The sequence below is a fragment of the Molossus molossus genome, unplaced genomic scaffold, assembly GCF_014108415.1.
Source record: "Molossus molossus isolate mMolMol1 unplaced genomic scaffold, mMolMol1.p scaffold_m16_p_9, whole genome shotgun sequence".
Classification (NCBI taxonomy): domain Eukaryota; kingdom Metazoa; phylum Chordata; class Mammalia; order Chiroptera; family Molossidae; genus Molossus; species Molossus molossus.
Window position 1 is genome coordinate 73,462,668 of NW_023425403.1, and position 22,620 is coordinate 73,485,287.

Genomic DNA, 22,620 nt, shown 5'->3' on the forward strand with positions numbered 1-22,620 from the left:
TGGACAATCCTCCCACTGAAAAGTGAGGTCTGTGACCCCTACCTTCAAAGGTATGAGGGCTCTGCTACTAATTAACCAAAAAGTATACACAAGTGACAGTGCCTGTTTTAAGACAGATACTTTACACAACTGGCAGCTTCTGCTTCCTGTCTCTTAAACACTCATTCTTGGAACTGAGCCGCCACCTTGTGAGGAAGCTCAGGCTTCCCCATGTGCAGGGAGCTCAGGTCCCCTGCTAACTGCAGACAGGCTCCCAGCTGACTGCATGTGTCAATTTACTTGCAATGTGAAAAAATCATCTTAGAATTTCCTCCGGCTCAAGTAGAGATGCTGCATCTCGAATTGATTAAAGCAGAGATGAAGGGTCTTAAATTGCAAATTCAGGCACAAAGTAATTGATTACTGTTGTTTTAACCCACTAGGTTTTGTTTGTTATGAAGTGTTAGATAATCCTAGAAGAATAAATCTGCACATAAATTACTTAAGGTGATGAAGAAGGGCTGTTTCTGACGTTTACTCTGTATTCGCAAACAACTGCCATTGTCATTAAAACATCAAAGTTTTTGTTTGTAGAATATTATCTGTCCTCCTTACACCTTCACACACACACACACACACACAAATACAACGATATCCTACTCTTCAATTCCGTTTAATTTTTTTTCCTGCATGTCTTACGGTTCTCTTGCCTTCATATTTTAAAAAATTCATAGTGTGTACTTGATATATTTTAAAGCTTATATAATCTAGTGTCAAACTTTCTTATACATAAGATATAACATCTTAGAAAATAAGAACCACGTTTTTCATCCCTTGGGGGATCATACTTGTCACATAATCAATGTTTATTTTTGATTGAATGAATGATTTAAACACTGTCTTGCTTCAAGGTCCCATTCAGTGAGTCTACATTTTTTCTTCTACCAAAATATTGCCCACTATAGTAACTTTACAAATTGTAATATATCTTTTTACAAATACAATTATTTGAAGTAGGTTATAATAAAAATGATCCATTCTTTACAACAAGGATATATGTCGAAATAAAAATCAGTAGGGTACTTGTAAGTTGAAGCTTTTTTACCTGAAGAAAGTACTATAAGTCAGTCCTATGATCCATGTTTTCTAAGGGAAACTGCACAGGAAAGGATGTTGAGGAGAGAAATGAACTTCCTGTTTTTATTTCTCTAGTTAGTTTCACTTAACTCCACATAGCTGGGAGCTTATAGCCTAAAATAAGAAACAGTATATCAGGCACGGTGCCATCAGTAGTTCAGAGACAACATCATTATTTTAACAAAGGAGATTTAGTATGGAATTGTTAATCACGTGTTAGAAAATAGACAAAAAGGGAACACTAAGGTGATACCTGTAAGGAGCTACCACCACTAGGGGGAGAAGAAGTTGGAACCACTAAGCCTTAAACCTGGAGGAAGGGCCCTGGGGAGACGGGCGCCAGATCAGAGAAGGGCTTAACAGGCAACTTGACCCTCTAAAGAGAGATGAGGGAACTTATTCTGGGAGCACAGGAATATTCAACCTGGAGAAAACTGCTGCTGGAAAAGCCAACTTCAACCCTCAGGATGGAGAACCACTGCGTGTCCCTTCCCCCTGTTAGCAGAGTCGCGCTAGAAGTCTGCTGAAAAGCTGAACTGTGTTTTCCAGACCCAGCCTTACATAGCAGAGAATAAAAGGCTTGTTTTGAGGCTGAGGGAAAATAGGTTAAAATCAACCTAGGTGGGTTATTAATAAAATCATTCCACAATTTTGGTCCCTGTACATTGTCAATCACCAGGGTTTCTGTTTTGCATTTCCTGTTATTTATTGTTCTTCTTTCAGAAGAAGGGTTCTCATACAGGGAGGGTATTGAATGTTTTCCCACAAGTAAAGGTAGAAATGTGAATTACAGACATAATGAGTAAATATGCCATTACTCTATCTGGATTTTTCGGGATTCAATAAGCTTGAACTAAATTAATAATACTTTTGGATGCAGATCCAGACAGAAATATGGTTGTGCATAAATGCCCTTCTGCAATTGCTTTGCAATTAACAGGTGCAGAAGCAAAGTGCGAAAAGACAAAAGTAAAGGGTAAAATAAATAAAAAATAAGGGTTAAGTAGGAATAAGAAGCAGATAAAAGAATGAACAACAAAAAACTGATATTGACAGATCAGTTGGATGGAAACCAAGAAAACCATTGTAGAACTAATCTTTTGTTTTCTAAGTGCAATGCATTTTTCCTAGCCTAATGAAAATATATGTTGAGAAGTGAGAAGGTAAGAAAGGAAAGCATAATCACTCTGACTTCTTAAAATAGGTTACTTTACCTCTGCTTCTCTGTTCCCAGAGGCTTAGTGGACTGTAGCTTTGTATTCCTTCAGTTCCAACATCTGTAAGAATGGGCATATCTTCAGTGTTATTGCTTCACAGCAAAACATTACAAGTTTGGTGGACTTTGTTTACTACTTATAGAATTTTATTCCAAGTAAAAGACAGTACATTCATAAACCCATTAAATGTTGGAATATTAATAATAACGAGAAATCTAACAACTGAATACGGCATAAGTTCTACAAATCTGTGAATAAAAGGAAAAGCTTATTCTTTTATTAGTTATCTCTCTAGCTATATATTATCCATCCAACTTCATATATCTTTATGCTTATGCATGTTACATTTATGTACAATAGCTTTTCACATAGTTTGAAGCATGTTTCTGTAAATATAACAAACTATCAGGCATTTGTTTTTATAATGAGTTGACCCTGTGATACAGCATGGTCCTTGGGCCTTTCTTCATTCCTGGCTGGACAATAATTCAGGGGAAAAGGATTTTGACTGGTAATTAGTGCTAGAGCAACTAGATTTAACCCAGCACATAACGGGCTTTAGAATGTACATTATCAGCAATACTAGTGCTTACCTCTGTGTTTTCACCACCATCCATGAATTTATGTTGTGATTAGAGAATATTGTTGTTATTTTTACTAATATTTTTCTTACCTCATATAAATACCCTTTTTTACTTTAATTTTTCTGTGTAAAAATATCCAGAGAAGAATAAGCCTGCCTCCCAATTAGTTTTTCATCTTGGGTCATTATACTTTGAAGGCTGGTGTCTACCCCAAATGTAAAACAAGCAAAATCTCTCTCTCTGTGTCTCTTTTTTTAAGTTTTTTATTGATTTTTTTTTTTTTATAGAGAGAGAGGAGGAGAGAGGGAGAGAGAGATAGGAACATTGATGAGAGAGAGAAGCATCAATATTAATTGGCTGCCTCCTGCATGCCCCCTACCGGGGATTGAGCCCACAACATGGGCATGTGCCCTGACCAGGAATCGAACCAGTGACCTCCTCTTGGTGCATAGGTTGACGTTCAACCGAGCTACATTAGTTGGGCCAAAAATCTCTCTTTTCTACTACATATTATAATTTCATTCTACAAAGTACCCAAAGTACTATTTATATTCCATTCATTTGGATACTCAATTTTATGTACTTTGGACGGGAGAGTAATTAATGTTTCATAAGTATGTTCTTCTATAGCTCCAATATTTATCATTTAAAATACAAGGGCTCACCCCAGCTAGGTGGCTCAATTGTTGAGGTGTCATCCCATGTCCCCCCAAAATTGTTGCTTCAATTCCTGGTCAGGGCACATACCTAGATTGTGGGTTTGATCTACGGTTGGAGCATGTATGGGAAGTAACAGATCAATGTTTCTTCCTCTCTCTCTCCCTTCTTCTTTCTCTAAAATCAATGAAAACATTTCCTCAACTGAGGATTTAAAAAAAAATACGACTTGACTTCATAGTTATGATTTAATTAAGAAGGCTTCATTTAGTTAAACAAAACAGAATCTATAAATTGAATTAATTTGGTCTTTTAGTTTGTTATTTGTTAAAAATGCATAGGTCAAGGTATGTATAGAATGCCCAGGTAGCCCCATTGCTTATCATAATCACACATAAAATATTATATCTCAGAAATATAAAACTTCAAAATATTAACTACTCCAGCAAGGTAGACAAGTGTGTGAACAAGCCCTCATCATCAAATTTATTTGTTTACTAGAAACACAAGATATTTTAAATTAAGAAAAGGTATGAGACAAAAAAGAGGGGCAATGAAGAGAGAAAGAACAAGGGAAACAAAATTAAAGAATGAAGAGAGAATTGAAGAGATGAGAGGGAAGGAAGGAGTCAGAATTAGAAAGAAAAGCAACAGCAAGAGCTAGCAGGTGAAAAGTATACTTAAAGTGTTTTTAAATGATGTCTGAGATTACATCTGCTTCACTACTAAATGGAGAGTCTGCAGAGTCATAGGAAATCCACTAGTTAGAGGGATATATATACATATATATAATCAACTAAATTTTCTAATGATCTTAATAAGAGTATAATTTCTTGCGCATGAAGTCATCATTCTGGTATTTGAAAGAGCTTTACATAAGTATTTTTATTTTCTTCAGATTCTAAAAATTTCACAAAAGCCTGGATTTTGCCACTTTTAAAGTACTTAACACGTTGTAAATTAATGCACTATTTTCTTGTTAAAATCAGCCTTGCATAAAATGATCTGTAGCTGAACAGGAGCAAGAGTAAAGTTGTGAACTACTTCAGAGAGGTGCTAACTTCAGAACTGAAATGAGAACATTTAAATGCTAAATTTTCTCAGCAACAGCAAACAGATGTTTCTGCAAAATATCTTTTTTTTTTTTTTTATGTTTCCCAAACTGCTTTTTCTATGTACATTCACTTCTTCATTCTTCAAATTTGGACTTTGCTGCCACTTTACCAATTTCCAGTGCCCATTCATCCTTGAAATGCTTCATTTTTACTTCTCGATCTCTCCTGCTCTGCAGTAATTGCAATGGAAGACGGGTATATGGTTCTATTCTAAGAAATGAATTCCGTATTAGTGACATGTACCAGGCTGATGGCACTGCACATGGACGGCCATTGTTTTAATCACAGTAACCCAGGAACCAAACAATATATCTCACAGTTGCCTGAATAGCGACTCAGTTCTATTCTGAAAGAAGGGACAATGATTAACCCTTTGGCTCGAAAAATAATTTGTGTGAATTTTTAAAATTGCTATGCGTAATACAGGTTTCTGCTTGAACAGGCATATTGTATTGATGAGGCCAATCAAATAGCTGTTATTTGTTATTGAATTTGGATGGCTCACTAAGGCAGACCTCTCCCTAATAATGGTAAGTTCCAACTACATCTGTGATTGCTCTGAAATTAACTTTCAGAAAGAGTATACACACATATTGCAATGACAACTTGTATAGTTCTAATGTCTTCAGTATCATATTTTGTTTTCCACAGGACATAAATTCTAGCAATGTGGCTCTCAAATTGTGAAAAAACTAAAACTGCTCTCCCCATACAGAAGTATATAAACAATAGGGACAGCATGTAAACTTTAGATTAAGTTTCCTTCTCTCTAAAACAGTACCCCATCCCCACAAACATCGACTGATGGGGGTTTTCTGGAGCTAAGAGAACAAAAGTGTGCCTATGACTCAGGATGAATAGATTTAAGACCCATCTTCACAGTGAACTAATGGCATGACCTTGTGCAAATTTCCAAATATATCTGAACCTACCTTTGGCAGCTATAGAAACAGAGGGTAGAGTAGAAAATTGTCAAGTTCTCATACTCCTCCAATATTCTCTGACTGAAATGGCCATGAGATTTTAAATCTAAAGCAAAACCTTAAGGGAAAGTAAAGAAATCTAGAGAGTCTTTAGACCCGTTGTGGGCAGTTAGAATCTCAAGCTTGCTCGATGTTGTGACTTGATGTAGCCTTAAAACTGATATCAGACACTAAATGGGTCTGAGGCTGCCTATCACTTCTTTAGACAAATTAAGCAGAGGCAGGGTTGAACCATGTGTGAGTGTTCACTTCATTAATGCTGGTAGTATAAGGAGAGCAGCAGGTCATCCTGGAAATTCTACTCTCACCCCCTTTACCAGCTGGCTGATTAGATACAGACAAGGGAGAAAGCTACATGCAGCTGTAAGTGTTACAGGGAAGCCGGAGCGGAGAGTCTGCAGTCAGGCCTCCAGGAGCTCGAAATGTAATAACAAGGTGGAGAATCTTCTATGATGTTACAAACCGCTCAGCCATTCCTGGGACCTTAGAATGGTCAGTATTCCTGAAGCAAATTCCCAGACGGGGTCGGGGTCCAGGCACAGCAACCACTCCAAAGCATGTCCTGTCCTTGGTTTGTTCTCAAAATGTATTTCTTTTCTGAGTAATGGACCCATCGGGGCTCCAAAGCAAAAAAAAAAAAATATATATATATATTTCCTTTATTGATTTAGAGAGAGAAGAAAGGAGAGGGAGATAGAAACAACAATGAGAGAGAACATTGATTGGCTGCCTCCTGCATGCCCCCCACTGGGGATCAGGCCCACAACCTGGGTATGTGTCCTGACTGGGAATCGAATCTTGGTGCATGGGTCAACGCTAAACCACTGAGCCACACCAGCCAAATGCATCTTATCTTTTTATAGCCTTGTTTTTCTTCTGGTAGCACATCCTTCAGTTTCCCAGGACCTGTAAGAAAACCTCTTATCTATAGTTAGTAAGGTGGATACCTATTAAAGAGCTGCCGTTCTATCCTTATTACACGTCCTTACCCTATCAAATAAATACGATTTTAAAAATATAATACCATTAAAATATAACTTCACCTCATTTCACTTTAATTAATTTTCTCTTCTGGATTCCCCTTAAAAAGAAATTAACATTTAGGACACACCATACATTATGTCATTAGCTATGTAATAACTCAGATTGGTTTACAGCTTAAACTTGCGGGACTCGAGTTAGAGCCTTACCTTGGAAGGAGGGGTGGGGGTCAGAAAAGGCTAAACTGTTCCTTGCTGCTAACTCACATGGACTCACTAGATTACATTTCAAGTATTAATATAATTATGGGATGATTTGAATTATAAGTATGATAGGTATAAATAACTGAATGAGGAAGATGTAGTTTGAAGGGGAAATGGAAAAACAAGAGAGTAAAGCTTGATAACATCCTCAAATATTAGAATGAGTAGAAATTACATGAAATAAAGTGCAATTAAATTCATTACGCATTTCTTAATATTTGAGCTGTGTATATGCGGAAGAGTGTTTGTACAGGTGTTAACAAACGCCAAAATTTGAGATTCTCTGCCTACATGCACTGTCTGAGAGAAATGCTCCAACGGGCATTTGAAGTTTAGAAAGTTTTATTAAAGAATTAGCCAATCTAGCCCTGGCCGGTTTGGCTCAGCAGTTAGAGCGTCGGCCTGCGGTCCTGAGAGACCCAGGTTCGTTCCCGCTAAGGGCATGTACCTCGGTTGCAGTTTGTCCCCGGCCCTGGTCGGTTGTGCGGGTGGCAGCCACTCGATGTGATCCTTTTACATCGATGTTTCTCTCTCTGTTCCTCTCTCTCCCTCCCACTCTACCTGAACAAAAAATGGAAAAATGTCCTCGGGTGAGGATAAAAAAAAAAAGAATTAGCCAATCTAGAGTGAGTGTGAGCTTGCGCTGTAAAGACTCAACTCTTCAATGGCGTGCAGGTTACAGATTGTATCAGGCAATATTGCAAGACACTACGGGTTAAAGTTCCAGGGCCATGCTCAGAGCTGATGGTTGGAGGTGAGTTAAGGGTAACGAACCATTTCTTCAGGTCTTGAGGATAGCTCTGAGGTCTGCTGTGGTGTCCGTGTGTCTGGTTTCATGAGAAAGTAGCCAGGGGGTCATTCCACCTTAGGGCTCAGGAGCTGAAAACTAACTTAAGGTCAAGATGTTGTCTTTAGCCTGCCAGAGGTTCAGTGTTTGTGACCATTAGTCAGTGAGTTCGGAGCTACTGTGTTCTGCTGCCTTGGAGGTTTCTGATAATTGGAATAAAGGCCAGGTCTATGAGGGGTGTAAGGAGAATGAGATATGATTTCTAGAGCTAGAATTCAAAGCTAAATTCAATCAAAGTAAGAACCCTGGATCTGAGACGTAATAGTTTCTTCATCCTTGGAAATGTTAAGACTAATTTGGACAGCTACTGGCAGAAATATTTAACAGGACTCTTGCCTACAATGAGCATGTAGATTGGCATTTTGTAAAAATATTCTGTAAAACGTTCATGCCAAAGGATATTAATTGTTATCTCTAAAGAGAGAAAACTTTCTATTGTCAAGTAAGTATGAAATGCCATTCGAGTAAAGCAACTTCAATGCATGCTGTCTCCAAGTCTTTAATATAATAACAGATTATTTAAATTCCCAGTGGGAAATAGTCAATGCTTATTAAACACAGTTGCCCACAGAATCGTTTTTTGCGAATAATTATATGGCATTGTGTTTTACACAATGTATTTTGAGAAATGCAATCTATATCACACATTAGACAAGATCTTATATTCTTTCAGAATTTAATCTCATTCAAACTATTAATAGCTGCTATTAAAGCATGATGTGGGCCCTGGCTGGTTTGGCTCAGCGGTTAGAGCGTCGGCCTGCGGTCCGGAGAGACCCGGGTTCGGTTCCCGCTAAGGGCACGTACCTTGGTTGCAGTTTGTCCCCGGCCCTGGTTGGTCGTGCGGGTGGCAGCCACTCGATGTGTCCCTTCACGTCGATGTTTCTCTCTCTCTCTCCCTTCCTCTCTCTCCCTCCCACTCTATCTGTACAAAAAATGGAAAAATATCCTCGGGTGAGGGTAAAAAAAAAAAATAAAAAAATAAAGCATGATGTGGTAATTATGATATAAGTTTTAAATACTTTTTTAATTGATTGAAGAGAGAGAGACATTGATGTGAAAGAAATAAGCTCAGTGGTTAGAGCATCGGCCTGCAGACCAGAGAGTCCCTAGTTCGTTTCCCACTAAGGACACATACCTTGATTGCAGTTTGTCTCTGGACCTGGTTGGGATTGTGTGAGTGGCAGCTAGTCAGTGTGTCTCTCTTGCATCGTTGTTTCTCATTCTCTCTTGCTCGCCATTTCCCTTCCACTCTATCTGAAGATAAATGCAAAAATGTCCTCAGGTGAGGATAAAAAAAAAAAAATAGAGAAACATCAATCAGTTGCTTCCCGCAGGTGTCCCAACTGGGGATTGGACCACAACCTGGGTGTGTGCTATGACCAGGAATCAATCCTGCAACTTTTTGGTGTATGGAGTAATGCCCAACCAACTAACCCACACCACCCAAGGCAGTATTAAACACTTTTAAGTCAAACTGTTTTTTTCTCCTAAATCTTACCTCATAGGTAAATGCCTAGTTTACCTACATGAAAGATTGATTGACTTCATATCTTTAGAAAGTTAAATTTAGTGCAATCTTTTTTGAGAAAACAATGACGATATTATAAATATACATAACAGTTTCTGGGCTCACCATGACTTGTGACAGTTAACTCTTACAACAAACATGAGAATGTGCTATTGTTGTCGTTTTACAAATGACAAAACTGTGTATCAGATCATTGAAGTAACTTGCACAAAACCATACATTTAAAACATGGGTAGGACTCTGCCTTCTTCATTTTAAAATCTTTGTCCTAGGACTCTTACTATTTCCCTATGGATATTAAATATGTGTGGAGTTTCTTCAGCAAGCTTTCAAAGCAAAGATTAAAAAAAAAAAAAAAGAATAGACAACTGGTGATCTTTATGATTCAGCTACTTCCTCATATAAAAATACTGCGGTGGATAAATTATCTTTTGGAATTTCATTCTGGCTTTGTAAATGGTAGAGATTAACTGAAAGATAATTTTCATACCATGAAGAAATTTGCACACTGTTATTAGATAAAAAGATCTCACAGTCACTTGTTATACAGACTTCTGTAAAAAACAGGATTGATTTTTATCAATCTGAAATTGCTCCGTGGGAATAGTCATTGTGCCCACAGAAGAATAAACTAAATTACCGCTAAGCTTCTTTCGTCTATATGAATGTAGGAACCAAGTTTTAACTATTTTCCTAGAAAATATACATATGATGAACATTGAAAGAGAAGACACTTGGTCTTTTCAGAAATTTAACCATTTTCTTTAAGCCAGTAGCTCTGCCAATTTGCTAAGAAACAAAGAATTTTAAGAAAATTGAGCTCTAAATTTAAGGCTGTGAGTAAAAGTCTAGCATTGAGGCATGATCGTAAAAAGCTAGGAGCATTCCTTTTCAAGGACAACGGGGAAAGTGACACAGATACCTGAACAAAGTGGCCGAGCAGCTTACAGCCACATACAGAAGGTCACCTGCCTGGACATAACATCTAGGCCTCAGCTGTATTTCAGTTCCCGGGCCTGAAAAGCAGCAAAACCAGGGGGGCTCCCCAGGACCAGCTGCAACGGTCAATGATCCCCTGCTCTAGTGCTGACCCATCAGTAGAGACCATGACACTGAAAGGGCCACCTAGGACACTCATGAATATGTTGCTGAAACTCTCCCCTGAGACTTCCACTAAAATTCCCCCTGCAAGGGAAAGATAAAATTCTCAAGACAAAGGGCCCAGCACATGCTTTCCCTCTTGTGCGGAGCACACCTCAGTCCTTCCCTTTCCCCTCTTCTTCCCCCACAGGCATACATCTCCTAAACTCTCAGGGTCCCCACAGAGACTTGCCACCAGGAGAGCAGTGGACATTGGCAGGTTCTGTTGGGCAAACTCCCTGAACCTGTCTTCAAGGTCCCCTTTATTCTGACTATGCAGTGAGTCAAAGCAGCCCCCCCTCTGCTCATTTCTTCCTACAACATTTCTAGAGAGCCAAACCAGCCTTGCCTCGGTCTTTTCTGCTGCTTCTTCTATGCTGAGACCTTCTCGTTTCACCATCCCCAGCTTTAATAAACATACCCACAAAATCACCTGCACTCCTGTTGTGAAATCTTTGCTGCATCAAGTCAAGGACCACACACACTACCAGCCTGCCCTATGCAGACCGGCTCAGGGTCAGGTCTCCTGTCTAAGATAGTTTTGAATTTGGACTATTTTAATTTTTTTCTTTTTTGGCAATTATCAACAGTTTGTTAGAAGATAACCTAAATTAGTAGTTAGTGCAAAAAGAATAGTTGCATTTTTCCATTCATTGACTTTGTTGAATGTTAACTCTTCATTCGTTAAGGTTTCATGAGATGTGTAGTTGTAATTATTACATTTTTCTTATTGTAGAAAAATAGTAGAAATTATAAAATATCAGGAGAAACAATTATATCTCCAATAAAATAATAAATCAGAGATAAATTAGATGTAATTTAAATGTAGTCTTGTTCACTTTTTGTCATTTGCTATTTTGCTGGTAGCTATGTAACATAAATCTTAACCCAATTTATATTTAATAGAGCTTTTCAGACTTATTAGATCAACTAAAGTTGTCTTTTTCACAGAAATAAAATATCCATGATTCTTAATGCTTTCAAAGACAGAATCCAAAAACAAGAAGACCACTACATTCATCCATCATGGACTATTTTATTTTCTTTGGTTTCCCTTTATTTTATTAATGAAAAGTTTATATTGACTTATAAATATGACTTCAAATATGTAAAACTTAGCCCTTTTCTTTTTATAACTTCTTGGTAAAACACTCATGATAGATGCATTGAAACCCATGATGTTGTGAGGGACTACCCCAAACTATGCCCTTTGGGATAGCAATTATGTTAAGCTGTTTATTTTTAAGAAACAAAAGACTCAGAGAGAAATTTTGACCCTTCCCCTTACCAGGCTAAAGGAATCTAGATAGAAAATCCTTCTTAAATAAAGGGAGTCATCACCTTGGCTTCACAATAGAAACTCAGTGTGGCAGACAGAGAGGACCCTGCAGAGTCTGTCGGATGTCTCTGTGCGTCCCAATGTTTCTGGGTGGCCCAGAAGGAATTTATTTTCCAAATATTTGCTCTTTCTCCATCTACCTCTACACTGCCTACATTTCCTTTGAATCCCAGATCCCGGATCCTGACTCTTTCATCTAGAATGGCACATAAACCTCAAATGCCTGATTTACTCTGGGTCCCGTATTCTTAGGAAAACCCATAAATACTGTTGGAACTCAAAGAGGGTCAGAATGCTTCACTAGAAATAAATAATAACAATTTAGTCAAGGATCTTAGAGTCTGCAAATCGTAAGCACAGCTAGGCAAAAAACCCAGAAGTGTTACAAAGAAGGGAGGAACGTTTAATCGGTGGGTCAATGTATAGGTAAATCCTATAGAGGGTAATCAGATAATCTGGATACATAAGTCATTCAGGGGGTAATTAGAGGCTCATCTGGAAGATGCATATTCAAGCATTGTCTCAGGACTATAAGGTTGAAAAAAAAAATTAAGTTCCCAGGCTAGTTAGAAGAAGAAAGGGACCTTTTCTCATTCCTCAACCCTCATAATGTTAACAATTTTAGCAGCTTGGTTCAAGTGACCCCCTTCAATGCATTTCCTATCTTCAATCTTAACTCATTACATACATAATCAATCTGTTTATTTTCTCCTGTTAATCTGCCTCCTGGTAACTTTATTATTAGAACAGGCAGAAAGACTTAAAAGGGTAAAAAGAAAATTATTTTTCCTACCCATTTGCTTTCTTTTACTATTTTAGTTTGTATAGGTTTGACCCCCAATAGGGGCACATGCAGGAGGCCACCAATGCCCCCCTCTCTAAAAATCAATAGACACATATCCTCACATGAGGATTATAAAAAAAAAAAAAACTAAGTCCTTAGATAATTTTTACTTTCAAACTTCTTATATTAACTTGTTAAGTTAATGAAAAAGGGCAATGTACAGGATGTTTAAAGGTTGGTTAAATAGACTAAAGTAGTAGTAAAAATTAACTTTCATGATGATGTGAATAAAAAATAGAAATCACAGGAATATATGTACTTTAATTAACATGTGGATTTTTATTATATTAAAAATTACCTTTGTGTTTCTCATAATAATGCATAATGGTAACTCAATTCAGTAATTGTGAGATGTAACTCATTATGAGGCAGGATAATGCAACATTCTGTTGAGCATATTAATTTATGTGCCATTGTTTAGAAAAAGGAAAGGTCAAATGAGTCCCATAAGCAAACCGGGGAATTTCCCTAGACTTTTAAAACTACCAAATCAACAAACAACATCCTGTAGTATTGTTCTCTTCATATTATATGCAATGAAATAAGCAGAAAAGTAATGAAAACCTAGGGAAATATGGGTTCACATTTATCCAGTAGAGTTCGGAAACACTCCACAAGAAAATCTCTAGGAAAGAGGAAGCAGAAAATATTCTCCCAATCCTGTTGTAGTCTCTACATAAAGCTGGTTGGAAGGAGGGATTGCTCAGTTAATAGTTTCTATAGAATTGCGCAGTTTAACCAGTTTCCTAGGGAGTATAGTTGCTTCGGAAACTCGGATACATTAGAGCACAGAGGCTGTCACTAGACACCTGCTGGTGCACAATTTCATGTCACCATTTTCACCTAGTTCTTTTCTCTCCCCTGGCTGTGCTCTTACATGGCCGGAGCACGGAGCTGGAAAACTAGTGTGGTTCTTGGCACAGGTGGGGATTATATGATTGCTTGTGGGCTTTTCACAAAGACCATCTTTGGTAGATACATTGTATTTGAGGGCAGGTTGGGTGACATTTTCCTACTTTGTACACACTTTTCATTGGCCAACAGAACAATCTCTATGGATTTGCTGTAATCATCCTCTCTGGAAACCCTGGCGCGTTAAGAAATCGTAATTGAATTTCATGAGAGCCACTTTCTAAAATCTACCCAATTAAGAAAAAATCAAGGGCATAGGTATACAACACACATTCTAAACCTTAGGCTGGTTTCCTGAAATAGCAGTGCTGTTTTCCCTTTGATTTGTATAATGATGTATAAAAATAGGATGCATATTATTTAACCACTTTGGGATTTTTGAATCAATGAATAATTCTAGTGTTAATTATGTTTATTTTTATATAAAATAAAGGTTGTATGGGTGTTAAATTGTATACATATGTATGTATGTATTAATGTTTGTATGTATGTATGTATCTATCTATCCATCCATCTGAATGGGTCTTGTAATGCCTTTTGAAAGTTGACCACACATTTTCGGTGGATATCTTTAAAAAAGGGAAATGATGATGGCAGTGAGGGAGCCCTGCTGCTGATATGACTCATGGTCTCAGCACACCAGGCTGCCACAATCCGCAGCTGTTCAGTAGACATGTGGAACTAGGCAACAGAATCCATACCAGTGGACTGGGAACCCCTAGGTGGCATCGTATTCTAAAAAGAGAGAAAAAGAAACTTTGTAATTAAGCAACAGTAATCCCTGAGGTTTGAGGCTCAGCATTATCTCTGCTTTCTGCATTCTGTCTGTGAAGCTTTTAGAGGCCAACAATCACAAGTTATTCTCAGAAATGTTCTCCTGTAACCAAGAAGCGCCAAGCTAGTCTTACTTTAGTAGTCAACAATCACAGATATTCAGAGAAGGAAAGAATAGAGAAAAATTGCCTCTAACCTAATTCATGTCACCCTAGAGCTAAAGTGAACTTTAAAGTGTTTTACAAAAATTGTAACCTTCCAATTAACTTTGTGGGCTCTGATAGTTAATAGAACCCTGAGACTATCATTTGGACGCTATCTGCTTAGGGCCTCAGTCACACTATTTTTCATTTTTCTTTTGTGTCAAGGTTTCCCTGGGCATAAAAGAAATAAACATTAAATATTTTCATTCATAAATAATAATCGATGGCATGACCTTTTTATAAAAAATATCCTCTAATGTGGGCCTTGTTCCACGTTCACTGGCTTTTCATGCTGGAGTGAATTCTCAGTTTCACTAACAGCTCATGCTCGCCTCTGACTTCTAGGAGCAGGCGCCTGTCGGTGACCTGCTAACTGCTATGCTTATCTTTCTGGAGCAGAGGTAACTGGCACAATGTGCCCTCTCCCCAAGAACACAGCAGCTCCAGCAAAGGTCCTGATATTCCTCTTCTTCTTTTTTAATTGCATTTCAGTATTTATTAGACAATAACTTTGTGCTTAATTGTCCTAGGTATGATGTATTCACAGATAAAAGTATGAATCAGCATCTTTGTGGAACTTACACTCCATCTTACAACAAGCCCCCACTAATTCCAGGACCTCATCCTCTGGTGAAACAGTGGCTACCTCCAGGGAAATTTGTTGTTTCTGAGCTGATTTTGCACCCTGGACATCCCTGGTTTCTTTGGTTGCTTGACAATCTTGTTGGGGCCTCTCTTTAAGCAAAATCAAATAACTTTTGCGGGAGGTCTTTGCTCCTTTCAATTCCCTTGGTGTTTTCCATGAAACAGTAAGAAGATCATAGTGAAAGGTGAATGTGGATGTGGGGAAAGACCTACAAAGAAATAGTCCAGAGTATATGAAATCATGTTGTGCATACTAAATATTTAAAAATGGCTTGTGGTCTTTGAACATTTCCAACAAATGGATAATGTCATTTTAATTTGCCTTCAAGTTTCCCATTTACTTTGCAGGGTTTTAGATTTTCTTTTAAAATACAACTTTACTTGCTTCAATAAAATATATTTTTCATAGGACAGCTAAAGGGAGTCATTTACAACTGTTTAAAGATCCCATGATGCTCCTGCTCAAAACACTCCAGTGTCTTTTCATCACAATAAAAAAGCAAAAACAAAAACAAAAAAAAAACTTGAGAAGTGTTACAATGGCTGCAGGTCCCTACAAGTTTGCCTTCTGATTCTGTCCTCTCTTCGGCACCCTGCGCTGGCTTCTACACTCTTCCCCAGGTGCCCTGCATTCTCCTGCCTTAGATCATTTTCCTTGTTGTTCCTTGTGTCTTAAAAACTTTCCCCCCAATAGTTGATGACCCATTCCCTCGCTTCCTTCAGGACACTATTGAAGTGTTTCCTTCTCGAGATGCCTTTTTCTATCCCCAGTTCCTAATGTCAATATGTCCCTCTTTATTCCCTTACCCTTATTCTTAGCATGCATTACTACATAATATATGCTGTTTACAAAATAGAGCAGCGATTTTCAACCATTGTCAGCTCTTGGCACACATAAACTAATTACTAAAATTCTGCAGTGCACCCAAAAATATGTTATATTTTTTGCCAATATGACAAAAAATAGGCATAGTGTTTTTTTGTTTGTTTGTTTGTTTGTTTGTTTTTATCCTCATCCGAGGATATTTTTCCATTTTTTGTTCAGATAGAGTGGGATGGAAGGAGAGGAAGAGAGAGAGAGAGAAACATTGACGTGAAAGGGACACATCGAGTGGCTGCCACCCGCATGACCAACCAGGACCCCGGGGACAAACTGCAACCAAGGTATGTGCCCTTAGTGGGAACCGAACCCGGGTCTCTCTGGACCTCAGGCCGACACTCTAACCACTGAGCCAAACCGGCTAGGGCAGCATAGTGATTTTGATTCATTCACACCAGAGGGCTATTGTTGTGTTGGGTGTTGTCATTTTTTTTTTTTTTTTTTAAATAACAAGCTAAGGGAAAAGAGGTCAGTGCCCGTGACTAAAATGTCAGGGATTGCATGCTTTAAGAATTCTTGGGGCACACCAGCTTAAAAAATGCTGTTCTAAGTAAAAATTGCTGTTCTAGATTGAAGTGATGTCACATGCTATTTCTTTTAAATAATGTTTTTATTGATTTTTAGAGAGAGAGAGAGGAAGGGAAAGTGAGAGAAATAGAAACATTGATGAGAGAAACATCCATCTGCTGCCTCCTATACGCCCCCTACTGGAGATCGAGCCCAAACCCAGGCATGTGTCCTGAAAGAGACCTTTTGGTGACCTCTTGGTGCATGGAATGATGCTCAATCCACTAAGCCACCCCACTTGGGCACATGTTATTTCTTGAATGTTGGTGCTGGCAAAATGTATGGGCAGGGAAGGCAAATCAGTAATAAAGTAGCACCAAATTCTGTTTAGGATAAAATCTTGCCCTTCAGGATAAAAGGATTTGCCATGAAGTGATTGGACAAACCCGCTTAAAGGATGGTACCATATCAAGGGCTCAAAATTGGTCTATGCTGTGACGGTTTCAGACTTTCAAGCATCAGTAGAAGGTAGCTATGGTTTTTAAGAAGAAGCTTAAATAGTTGGGTACATACATAGCCTCTGTCCCTACTACCACAAATAGTCTCTTTATGACTTCTTCCACAAATACATGGTCAACAGAAAAGTTGGCTAATGTCCACTGGTTGGTTCACCCAGTCTATTTAGTTTTTCAATGTGTTGTTTGTAGTTTATCAGCTTTAGTGGGCATTAATTTGAGATGCAAAACTCTTGATTCCTCCAAATCTATCTGCTTTTCCCAGACCTCTCTAACTCTGAACTTCTAATCTTACTCCTTTTCCAGATCCTTATCAACTGGTCAATCGTTACTCTTCAGAAAATGTGTATCTGACCTCATGTCAGGTCTTCCTGCACAGCAAATGACTGATCAAGTATAGTCTGGCCACCGAGCAAATTCTTTGTCACTGCCCTTTAGTGACTCTCCTTGTTGTATGTTGAATTGTGTTTCCCACTGTTATACACTGAAGTCCTAACCCCTGGTACCTGTAAATGTGACCATATTTGGAAACAATATCTTCACAGATGTAATCAAGCTTAAATTGGCTCATCATTAAGGTGGCCCCTAATGCAATGACTGGTATTTTTCTAAGATAAAGGACAGGGTAGATGTGGACACCCACAGGGAGGATGTCTTGTGACAATTGAGGCAGAGTTTAGGGAGAGGCAGCTCTAAGGCAAGGAACACCAAGGATATTGGACAACCACCAAAAGCTAGATAAAGACACAAAGGATTCTTCCCCATAGCCTTCAGAGAGAACATGGACCAGTTGACATCTTGAATTCAGATATCCAGCTTCCAGAACTATGAGAGAACAGATTGCTTTTGTATTAAGCCACCTAGCCTGTAGTGTTTTGTTATGCCAGCCCAAGGAAACTAATAAATTCCTCATTGTTCTGTATGCAGTGGCTTTACATTTTCACCTTGCATCAGTTTTTTCAAGTCAATGCATCTCTGAAGTGAGCTTCTGTTGGCCATGAAGGCAGAGCTGGGGCTGAAGAAGACATATTAGTAAAATAGTCTAGGTTACCTGCTTGTGTAACTTGTGTTTTCTGATTGGTTCAGACAGGTTCCAGAATGTACCATTTCCATGGCACAGTGCAATACTTCTGCAACTATCCAATGTTATGATTTGGTAACATGACAGTGTCAGGATGATGGCGGCAGTTCTGACTGCATAATCACTGGCTGTTCCTCAAGCAGGTATTCCCATCGAACTGGAGCTATTTTACACACAAAGAATAGTTCTCTGCTCCTGCAGACATGGCTCTGCTACAGACAGCATCTGTTTTGACACACTCTAATTAGACTTCGCAGAGACCTCACACAGCTTCTCCACCTCATAGGGATGCCTTTAGCATCACTGTATTCACTGAGTCATACAACTAAGCCCCAGGGCATCTTTCCCAACAGTTTGGACCTGTTTTTACAAAGTCTTCTCTTTGCCCCTTCAACTAAATTCTACTAAAAAGGACACGGTTTATGTTTTAAAGGCAGGAATTCACTTTTTTGTTGATCTGCAATCTTCTATATTCCTTGGTCTGACAAGGTTTTCAGGGTCAAGTTTCTTTCTCTTATTTTTGAAATCCTTCAAACACAGTATTTGTGAGTTGAATTGAGCCAGGGTCTTCACTGCAGATTTATATCTCGCCATTAGTCATCTGCCAATAGGTGTCCCAAAATTACTGTAGAGAGGGAGGACATTGAGCTGACTAGGGATCTCATTTAGCCTTTGGTTCTAACTTAGTGCTCAAACACAGGCTTCTCTTGAGCACACTTGTGTGTCAGCCATAAAAGTGGTTGCTTGATTCACTTTCTGCAAATATTCTATTTGAATACATCTCCATCTAGGGCAAGATTTGAGTGTTCTTGTCTCTTGAGACATAAAAACCATCACATTCCCTTAGAAAGTTAACCTTTATCTATAACAATGGTGTTCCATCTTCTTGTTTTAGATAAGTAAATGTCTATTTAAAGTCCTAAGGAGATATATATATATATATATATATATATATATATATAATTTATATTTCCAACAATTAGATCTTTATCAAGTATTGCTCAATAATCTTTAAATATTATTTTTAATGTCCCAGGAGATTAGTTTAAATACTATAGCCCAAAGAAAATTTTCAGAAATACATTATTACCTATTATTAAGTAAAAGTATAGGATTCCAAAAGGGCAAGGGAGTGAATGGAAGAGACACAGAGCATCTCCCAAGACCAAACTGGAATTACAAATAAAATAAAGACAAATCGTTGGAAAAAAGCAACAGAAAAGTAGCTGGAGAGGACCCATATAACCAGGGACAGGAAAAAAGAACACCAAATCAAGCTTGGTATGTCTGTGGAGGCATGAAAGGGCAGACTAGGAGACCCTGACAGCAGATGTTTTAACTGGAAGCAGCTTCCTTCGTGTTAAAATCTCAAGCCAGATCCACAGCAGAGGTTCTGAGACAGAGCACTAAATTAGCTACAGCCACTCACCTTGGGCCCTGGCATAGGGAGGATGGACTGGACTGTAACTGTGTGGGGACACTCAAGATTTAGAGGGTGCTGAGAGTTTTGCTGAGTCATGCCAGACAGGGGCCATCTTGTTCAGGAAGCCCCTTCCTGTAGCCCTGGGAAGAAGAAGCAGCTCCTCCCTCAGAGATTTAATCCCATCCAGCTGGACCAGAGAAATGCAAATTGAGGCTTATTAACAATCAGCATCTGTTCCACCCTCTGGAAATCCTCTTACACTGAACACCTGAGGGAGTTTTCCATTTAGTTGAGTGCTACAACCCAAAGCTCATCAAGTAACTGAGACTAATAGCTTCCAGAAAAAAAAGCTAGAAAATAACTGAACCTTTCCTGGGCTTGCAAATCTACCCAGGAGAGTAAGACTTGACAGTGGTGTTTTTTGTTTTTTGTTTTTTTTTAATCCTGACCCAAGGATATTTTTCCTTTTTGAACAGATAGAGTGGAGGGAGAGAGAGGTAGCAAGAGAGAGAGAAATATTGATGTGGAAGGGACACATCGAGTGGCTGCCTCCTGTACAACCCCAACCAGTGTCAGGGACAAACTGCAACTGAGGTACGTGCTCTTAGCGGGAACCAAACCTGGGTCTCCCTGGACCGCAGGTCGATGCTCTAACCACTGAGCAAAACTGGCCAGGGCTTGATAGTGGTGTTTAACATGGGTCCTCCCACACTCATCCAAACCCAGTAGAGGGAGCTACAAACAGCAGAACACTGACACCCACAGGAAAAATTTGGCAGGCTCCAAAACCCACTGAGATAGCCAAAATGGTGAAACAAAGAAACAAATCTCAAAAGAAGAAACAAGAGAACTCTATTGTATGAGATAAATGAAATGCAGTTAAGCAAGTTGTCAGAGGTAGAGTTCAGAGCCATGATCCTGAGGAAGCTCAACAGCATAAGTAAGGAACTCAACACCATGAGAAAAGATATAGAAACACTAAAAACCAACCAAGTGGAAATGAAGAATGACATAGCAGAAATAAAGAACACATTGGAAGGAATAATCAGCAGAGTAGAGGAAGCTAAAGACTGGATCAGTGAATTAGAAGACAGGGTAGAAAAAAATCAGCCAATCAGGAAATCAAAAAGAAAAAACAATTAAAAAGCAGGAATACAGCTTAAGAGAACTGTGGGACAACTGGAAACGTAACAGCATTCACATCACGGGAATTCCAGAAAAAATATATAAGCAAGGGTTAGAGAATATATTTGAAGAAACAGTGACAGAAAACTTTCTTAACTTGGTGAAGAGAAAAAGCATTTAAGTTCAAAAAGCACAGAGAGCCCTGGCCGGTTTGGCTCAGCGGTTAGAGCGTCCGCCTGCGGTCCGGAGAGACCCGGGTTCGGTTCCCGCTAAGGGCATGTACCTCGGTTGCGGTTTGTCCCCGGCCCTGGTTGGTCGTGCAGGTGGCAGCCACTCGATGTGTCCCTTTCACATCGATGTTTCCCTCTCTCTCTCTTCCTCTCTCTCCCTCCCACTCTATCTGTACAAAATATAGAAAAATGTCCTCGGGTGAGGATAAAAAATAAATAAATAAATAAAAATAAAAAAAATAATAAAATAAAAACAAACAAACAAAAAAACAAAAAGCACAGAGAGCCCCAAGTTAGAAGAACCCAAACAGGCTCATACCAAGACACATAGTAATTAAAATGCCAAAAATTCAAGACAAAGAGAGAATCCTAAAGACAGCAAGAGATAAGCAACAGGTTACCTACAAAGGAACCCTCATAAGGCATTCAGCTGACTTCTGAACAGAAACACTACAGGCCAGAAGGGAATGGTATGAAGTAATCAAGGACATGAAAAACAAAGATCTAAATCCAAAACTACACTATCCAGCAAGGCTATCGTTCAAAAATAGAAGGTGAAATAAAGAGCTTCCCGAACAAACAAACAAACAAACAAACAAACAAAAAAGGCTAAAGGAATATATTAGCACCAAACTATCATGCAAGAAATGTTAAAAGGACTGCTGTAATTATTAGAAGAAATAGGAAGAAAAATATAACCACACTAAACAAAAATAGCAATAAACAGGTCCATAACAATAAAAACCATAAATGTAAAGGAATTGAACATACTCATCGAAAGACACAGAATAGCTGATTGAAGAAAAAAGCATGACCCACATATATGTTATTTACAAGAGACCCACCTCACAACAAAAGACTCACATAGGTTGAAGGCGAAGGGATGTAAAAAAGTCTTCCAAGTAAATGGAAAGGAAAAAAATAAGCTGGGTTAGCAATACTCATATCTGATAAATTAGATTTCAAAATGAAGGCCATAACTAGAGACAAAAAAGGTCATTACATAATTATTGAAATGATCTATCCAACAGGAAGATATAACCGTGGAAAACATATATGCACACAGTATAGAAGCACCAAAGTATATTAAAATTCTTCTGGAGGACTTCACAGGAGAAATTGATAGCAATACACCCATAGCAGGGAACTTCAACACCCTGCTAATAACACTGGATAGATTCTCTAGACAAAAAATTAACAACAACAACAACAACAAAAAACAGAGACTCCAAATGATGCACTAGATCAAATGAATTTAATAGATATTTACAGAGAATTACATCTCAAAACTGCAGAATTCACATTCTTCTCAAGTGCACATGGGACATTCTCAAAGATAGACCACATGTTAGGACACAAACTAAGTCTCTACAAGCTCAAGAAGATTGAAATCATATCAAGCATCATCTCAGATCACAATTACATGAAACTAGAAATCAATTACAACGGGAACATGCAAAGACATTTGAACATATGGAGGCTAAGTAACATATTATTAAACAATGAATGGGTTACCAAGGAGATCAAGAAAGAAATTGAAAACTTCCTGGAAACCAATGAAATGAACACACAACAACACATAATCTGTGGGACACAGCAAAAGTGGATCTAAGAGGGAAGTTCATAGCAATATGGCTTATCTCAAGAAACAAGAAAAGTTTATAATCAACTATTTAACCTCACAATTTAAAGAACTAGAAAGCAAACA